At 28.7% G+C, this 8,062-nt stretch overlaps 1 pseudogene; it reads right to left on the bottom strand.

Moving 5' to 3' along the window:
• LOC146722677 (uncharacterized) overlaps positions 1-7,193 on the bottom strand; it is a 21,627-nt pseudogene extending 14,434 nt beyond the window's left edge.
• Between the last annotated feature and the right edge of the window lie 869 nt (positions 7,194-8,062).

The raw sequence follows: 8,062 nt of genomic DNA, 5'->3' as shown, positions 1-8,062 counted from the left end.
AACCCCGCACGGTCAATATAGGGGGGAAAACATCCCCGTTGTTGTAAAACGTGCGAGAGGACTTTCCAATACACATTTTTATTTTTGGTAGTGTGATTTGTGTGCGCAGGTTGTTACGTGTGAAACGTTAGACGATACACTATGTTTGCGTGGTTTGTGCGGGGATTTTCTTAAAAAAAAATTTTTTTCATTTTCGTTTTTGCTTTTTAAATATATCCTGTTACAAACCCTTAAGCAGAAAAAAAAGACATTTTATTTAAATTCGAACTCAATCTACGTTAAAAGTTATAAAAACTCGATTTTTCACGTTTTTGAGGATTCGAAATTTAAATAACAAAAATGTCCGACTCGCTTAAGATACACGGTTTCCGGGGGTCCCCCCTTTAAGGGTGGGGAGACACTACCGTGTTCTTAAAAAAAATTTAATGAAATCAAAAAAATTTTTTTAAGGTAAAAAATTGAATTAAATTTAAAAAAATTAGGGGAAAAAGTATAAGAAAAATTGATGATTTAATGCAATACACCCCCAATTTGTTGGGTAATCGGAGGGAAACATAAACTTATAAAAATTCTTTCGGTTTGAATATAATTTTAAAAAGTTTTTTATAAAAAAAAAAATTTAATAATATAATATATATATAATATATATTATATATAAATATTTTGTAAGGGCGCGAAAAATTTGGCGAAAGCAAGCCGGCGTTGCGTTTTTTCCGACCCCCGGGGGGTGTGCCCCGAGCAATAGGTGGCCAGAAGATATGGCGCGCATGCGAGCGCGCCCCGGGGCCTAGGCCGTTAGTTCAACGAGGAGAGCGACTCCCTTTGAAAGGCGAGCGAGTGAGTATTATTAAATCGGGCGCATGAATATTTGGAAGTATAAATGTAAAGCATTCCGATCTTTATTAAATTTTTTTAAAAAACATGCCGTGAATTTCACCTAACAACGCCCCAAACCCTGGCAGAACTTTTGCAGGGTAGGGCCCTGGGGCCCCCTTCCCCCTTTAGAATTTAGTCTTAAAAAACTTCGATTATCGAGATTACAGAAAATTCGGAATTTCCGACGGGGATCCAAAGAAAGAGACAAAGCCACTCTGGTCATTCAAAAAATAGAAAGCAGATTTTTTAAAAAACAGAATGAAAAACTCGAAAAATATGAGGGGTAATTCGAATTTTTAATCCGAAAAAAAATTGTTTTAAATAATAAATATAAAATTTTTTTTAAAAAATTGAATATAAAAATTTCTGAAAATTTTTTTATATGGGCATAAATTAAAAAAATTTATATTAAAAATTTTATATTTTACAATCACACACTTTTAAAATTTATAAATGCAAATCCCCCTAAAAAATTTTTAAATAAAAAATAAATTCCCTCAACAGCTCCCCCCCGGTGTAGATTTTTTTAAATTTAATTTTTTTAAAATTTTTTACATTTTAAAAATTTTTGTATAAAAATTTTTTTAATTATTAAAAAATTTTTAAATCGCCAAAATTTTTTCATTTTTTTATATTCCCAAATTTATATATATTTTATTTAAAAAATTGATATTATATATTTTAACCTAAATTTTTGGTTTTAATGAAAACCTTGCATTGGGTTATATTTACTCCCCAAGGTACGTTTTTTTTACGTTTTAAATTTTTGGGGCAAATTTACAAAAGATCAAAACCCAAAAAAAAATAAAATATCAAAAAATCCCTTATATAAAAAATATAAAATAAAATAATATAAACCCATATGTTTAAAAAGGATATATAAAAAATTTTTAAAAAGTAGGGGAAAATTTTTGCCTTCTTTTGTTTTTGCCTTCGCTACGGGGGGGCCGAAAGGGTTTTTTGGGGGTTTTGGTATACCGGCAGGTTAGAGGAACAAGGAGAAAAAAAGTGATTTCGGGGCCCTTTTCTCTTTACGGTGCGTCCCTTTTGGAATGAATGGTATTACTTACAGGGCAAACAACATAAAACCCCAGAATTGGTTTCTCGCGTTGGAAAAATGAAAACGAGTTTCGCGTTTTTCCCCCGGCGAGGGGTCCAAACAATGGAGTTTTTGGCGACCACCGTGACCCGAATTTTGGCGTCAAAAATTAAAAGACAGATCGCCAAAGGCCCCTAAAGAAAAAACCGCCATTTCTTTTGATAGACCCCTTTCCCCTTACCCCCACCTTTCCCCCTTTTTTGGGCCGTGCCCAAATTTTCCTAACTTTAACAAAAAAATTTGCCCCCGGTTGAGTCCGTTCTTTTAAATTTGTAGCCGACCAAAAAAATTTGCCCTGGTGCAAAACCCCGGCTTTAAAAAGTTTTTCATCCAAAGACTTTTTCCCCGGTTTCAACCAAACCCAAAATTATCATGGACCAAATTTTAAGATTTGGCCCCCTTTTGGGGTGTGTGTGTGTGGGGGGGTGGGGGGGTTTTTGTTTTGGGGGGAAGGAGAGAGAGAGGAATATTTTAAAATTTTTCTTTTTAAAATTTTTTTAAAAATAAAAAAAAATTTTTTTACCTAAAAAGTTTTTTTTTTTTGAAATAACACGATTTTTAAATTGATACAAAAAGGGGTTTAAAAATTTTTAATTAAATTTTTTAATTTTTTATTAAAGAAAATTCCCGAAATTTTTTTTATTAAAAATTTAAAAAGGTCCTTTTTCCCCCTTTTTTGAAATTTAAAACAACCCAATTTATCACTTATTTTGGTATTTAAATATATAAATTTCCCCTTAAATTTTTTATTTTTAAAAAAAGTGATTAATTAACCCCCAAAAAGTGAAAAAAATTTGGGTTACTGTAAAAAATTTCTTTTTTAATTTTTAAAAATTTTTAAAAGGGTAAAAAAGGCTAATTTTCCGTATGCGAAAATTTAGTTTTAAACCCTATTAAAAATTTAATTTTTGAATTTTTTTTCAAAAAAAGTACAGAGGTAAAAAAATTAGTTGGTTTGTAAGACTTAAATTGGGTTTCTCAATTCTTTAATTAAATTTTTTAATTTTAAAACACCTTCAAAACCCGCAGGGCTCACTTATATAGCCCATTTATTGTGCAATTTTTAATTTTTTTTTTTTTTCCAAAGTTCATTTTTTTTCCGTTATCAAATTTTTTCGTTTTAAAGAATTTTTTTTTTATTAGGGGGCCCTTTCTTATCCAAAGTAAATTTTTTTATCGCAGTCTATAAAAAATTAAACAATTTTAAATTTTTTAAAAGTTTAATATTATTATTTTTAAAATTTTCTTTTAAAGCACATCTGTCAAATACGTGATTTATTTCAATTATTATTTTTCTATTTTAAAAAAAAAAAAACAAAAACACTTGCAACAAAAAAATAAAACCCGCCGCCCCGAACGGAAAATGCCAAGGAAAAGCAATTTCCCGAACTGTTTTTTTTTAAAAAACAACAATTTAACAAAATTTTAAATTTTTTCAAATCAGCACAAGATAATTCCCCTAATAATTTTTTAGTAAACGAAAAAAAACGTATACTGAAAACCGCAAACAAAAAGGGGGAATGGGTAAGATAAAGTCTTGATAAAATAATTTGGGAAATAAAAATTAAAAATTTTTTAAAAATGAAAATTTTAAATTCCCAGGTTTCAAAAAAATAAAAAAAAATTTTAAAATTTTTATGTTTTGGGAATTTTCTCGCGGGGAGGATCTTTAAAAAAAATTTTTTTGAAGGGGGGCCTTTTTTAAAAAAAAAACGGCCAAAATTTTGGAAAAATTAAAAGCGCGGTTTAAAAGTTTTAAAGCAATGAAAAAAAATCCCAAATTTTTTTTTTATTATCGCTGAAAGGGGTCACAAGCTTTTTTGGGTGCTCCCCCCCTTTTATATAATATACAAGGGGCCGGAACTAAGGCCCCAAATTTTTAAAGGGCGGATTCCCCTGGCCAATTTGGGGAGATTTTTCCTTAGCAAAAATTTTTTTTGGGTAAAATTTTTTTGAGTTATAAGCGTTAAAAAAAAAATGGTTTTTTAAAAACCCAATTTTTGGGGGAAAAAAAGGGGCTAACAAATTTACATTCTTTTTATTAATTTCGAAGTTTATTAAAATAAAATTTAATTTAAGGATTTATAAAAATAAAAATGACAAAGTTTGGGGAAATTGTAAAAAGGACCTTTTTTTGACTTTTTCGCGGGGAAAAAAACTTTCCCCCAAAATTACCAAAGAACCCCTTTGTAATCATTGGTTTTTTTTTGTTACCGGCAGTATTTTTGGCCAGTTCGTTTTTTCAGATTCGGAGTTGAAGTAGGAAAAATACGAGTATCATATATCGTTTTTGTTTTCCAAAAAAACAAGACAGAGAGGAAGGGATGATGAACTTAATAGTAAAAAGTTTTTTAAAAAAATAAAAAAAAATTTAACCGCCTACAGTTATTGAAACTTTTTTTTTAAAAAGTTTCAAAATTTTAAAATTTCACTAAGTCTAAATCGTTTTTAATTCTTTTGTTTTTTTTAAAATTAATTTAATTTTTCCCCTCAATTTTTTTTTGGAAAAAAAATATAGTTACGTTTTTTTTAAGAAAATTAAAAAATTTCGGGAAAAGAATTATAATTCTTTAAAATTTAAAAGGGTTTTTAAAAATTTTAAATTTACTTTTAAATTTTTTAAATTTTTTATAGCAAGATTTTGAAAAATTTTTAAACATAATGGGGATTTTTTTTCCAATTTTAAATTGCAAAAAAATTAATTTTTTTAATTTTTAATTTTAATAAAAAAAAAATTAAAATTTTTAAAGGTCAAATTAATTTTTTAAAAAATATATTAAATTATTAAAAAAGTACCCATGATAGTTTTTTCTCGTACAAAAAAATTAGGAAATTAAAAAATAAAAAAGTTTAAAAATTAATTAAAAATTTAAACTTTTAATTTTTTAATTTAAAATAAAAAAAAATTTTTTACCCCCCCAAACCTCCCCGAAAAAATTAAAAAAATTTTTTAGTTACGTCAAAAAAGTTTTTAAGCTTTTAAAAATTTTTTAAAAAAAGATTCAAAAATATAAAAACATTTTTATATTATACTTATATTTTTGAAAATGTTTTTTTTTTAAAATGTTTTTTTTTTATCTAAAATAAAAATTTTTTAATTTTTTTTAATTTTTTTTTTAGAATTTAATTTGTTTTAGATTTTTTTACGAGAAAAATACTTCACCGGGGATACGTTTATAAAAAAAATTAAATATTTTTTTTTCAAAAATTTATTTGACCTTTATTTTTTTTTGTATTTTTTTAAAAAAAATAAATATTAAAATTTTGCAATTTAAAAGGGGAACAAAATCTCTATTTGTGTTTTAAGTTTGGAACTCTTTTTCTAAAATAATTAAAATTTAAAAATCAATTAATTTTTTAAAACCCCTTTTTTATTATTTTAAAAAAAAATTCGATCTAAAAAAAATTAATTTTTTATTAAAAAAATAAAGTTTAGTATTTTTCCCCCTATTAAAAAGAAATTTAAATAAAAATTAAATTTTTTAAAAAATAAAAAAATTAATTTTAAAGACTTAGATTAGATGATAAAAATAAGGAAAAATTTTTAAAAAAATTTTTAATGGTCGGTTTAAATTTTATTTTATTTTTTTTTTAAATCATAAAATTTGTCCTTTCCCAAATACGGAAAGTACGAAAAATTTTAAACTCGTCCCGCCCCCCCGGGCGAGTTCGGGCCTTGGGCGCTTTTATCTTTTGGGGAAGTTTTTAAAATTTTTCGCATTGATATACTACGAATGGGGCTGAAAAATCCCGGGGGAAAGGGGGGTCTCTCCTTTTTCCCCACCTTTGGGGGATTTTTCATTTAAATTTTGTCGGGAATCGGTATTCCAGTGTACTGTGATTTAAAAAAGATCGCGGGTTCGCTTTTAAGGGGGGCATTCAAAATAGGGCGATTCCCCCGGCGTGTAACCCCTATTTTAAACAACCCCAACGTGATTAAGTTTCCCCTTTTATCTTTAACAGAAATGCTAAATAGGACTTTGATTGGTTTCGTAACCTACGCGTCCCGAATAATACGCTTCATGAGGAACCAATGCTTTGGATTCCGTAAAATGCGCATATTTAAAATGGCTGGCAAAGTGACAAGATAAACGAAATATGTAGAAGACAAGAGTCCTCACTGCTTCGATCAAGAGTTCATCCAAAGTATCTGTAGGACCTTCCGCAGTCTTTGCATTCTCTTGGATTATTAAATAAATCAATACATTTAATTACTATAATACAATAAAATGATACAACAAAATATATGCAAAGAATGTAGTAAACATACTGTTATAACATATTATCACGACAAAATTTTCATCTACAACGATGCGATCCTTATCTTCCACATAATGCTTGAAACATCCATGCTCGACAAAATTAGTAGAAAATTGGAACAACCATCCACAATACCCGCATTTGTGCTGAAAAGATTCAAACATGCAATGTAAAAAATAATGCATTATGATGTTCATATTGCTCAAAATTCTTAAAAATTTATGCATGTAAAACAAGAAATCAATATATGTTAAATATTAGAGAAAGAGAAAACAGATTTCAAATGCAAAAAGTACGAAGACCTACTATTATACAATTTAAACTTGAAATTTTGTATCACATGTCGTGAGCAGTAGACTGTTTTTAATCGAACGCTATTAAAGCTTATATAATAAATTAGATTTTTGTTAACTTACCCTTATTTGATTATTCTTGTTCATCTTATTAATATATAGGTATGGATGGATTAAAATTAACTTCTTCTTTCTCTTTAGTCTTTGGCAGAAGAACGCACAAATGGAGTTGTGTTTTTTTTTTTTTTTTACAAATACGCATTAGCGTTTCTTCCGTCAGAAATTGAATTCGGCGTAACGATAATAGCGTACAAAGCATAAAATAATTAGACAGAAGCTGATACTAAAATGAGACGATGTGATTGGTCGGCGTAAGTTACCGCAAGTTACGCCTCATGTGACGGCACCCTTAAGCTCCTTGATCCTCAAGCTCGTTCTACAATACGTTGTAATGTCGCAGTTGAATGCCGGAACGTAAGCGATTGTCCAAAGCCCGTTCGGCCCGTTCTACAATACGTCGTATGTCGCAGTCGGATGTCGGGACGTAAGCGATTGTCTAATACGGAAATTTTGTTTTCGAAAAAGAAATTTCCTCATTGGACAATCGCTTACGCTCCGACATCCGACTGCGACATACGACGTATTGTAGAACCGGCCTCAACCATGTCGAAATCGTGACGTCAGAAGCGGAAAGATATACACGCTGAAAATTTTTGCGTGCCATTTTTGGATAAAAAGATATTTCAATGAACCAACACTACAAAATCCTTTGGCACATTTGCAAAATTGTCCGAAAACTAACCTTTTCCCTTTATAATCAATCAACAGCTGTAAAATGACTGAAATATGAGGCGCAGTCCGTCCAGTTTTTGTACATGCGTAGTCATTCCATATGACGAAGTCTGATATTTCAATTATTTTACGGCTGTTGATTGACTGTCAAAGAAAAAGAACAGTTTTTGGACAATTTTACAAGTGTACCAAAGGATTTATTTGTAGTGTTGGTTTATTGTAATATCTTTTTATTTAAAAATGGTACGCAAAAATTTTCAGCGTGTATTTTCTTGCCTCTGGAGATCGATTGTGTAACTTTTTCTAAAGTGAAAAATTTCCGCCAATCACGCGCATTGATTTTAAAATGAACTCGATGTGTGATAGGAAGAAAATTTTCACATTTTCACTTTAGAAAAAGTTATACAATCGACTCCCTGACGTCACAATCCAACATGGTCGCGAGGATCAAGGAGCTTTAAATGAAACCTATACACTATTTTTCGTTGCACATTATTGTAGCTTTATCTCGAGAACTTCCCAAAACATTATAATAAAATGTATTTTTTTCTTAAGTACTTTTTGAGTTATAAAAGGTTTAAAATTAACAATTTTTTGGCATACAATGTAAAATATCTTGTAAAATATTATTCGGTTTTCGGTAATCTCTTTAAAAAAATAAAAGCTCTTTATACTCGAATTATTTGTATTTATATGTATATATCAAAGTTTTTTCAATTTTATTATTTTAAAATAATTCTTA

The sequence above is a fragment of the Nylanderia fulva genome, unplaced genomic scaffold (assembly GCF_048542155.1).
Source record: "Nylanderia fulva isolate GAGA-0341 unplaced genomic scaffold, ASM4854215v1 Scaffold289, whole genome shotgun sequence".
NCBI classification, from domain to species: Eukaryota; Metazoa; Arthropoda; class Insecta; order Hymenoptera; family Formicidae; genus Nylanderia; species Nylanderia fulva.
Note: the sequence above shows the minus strand (reverse complement) of the source record. Positions and strands in the feature narration are given on the sequence as shown.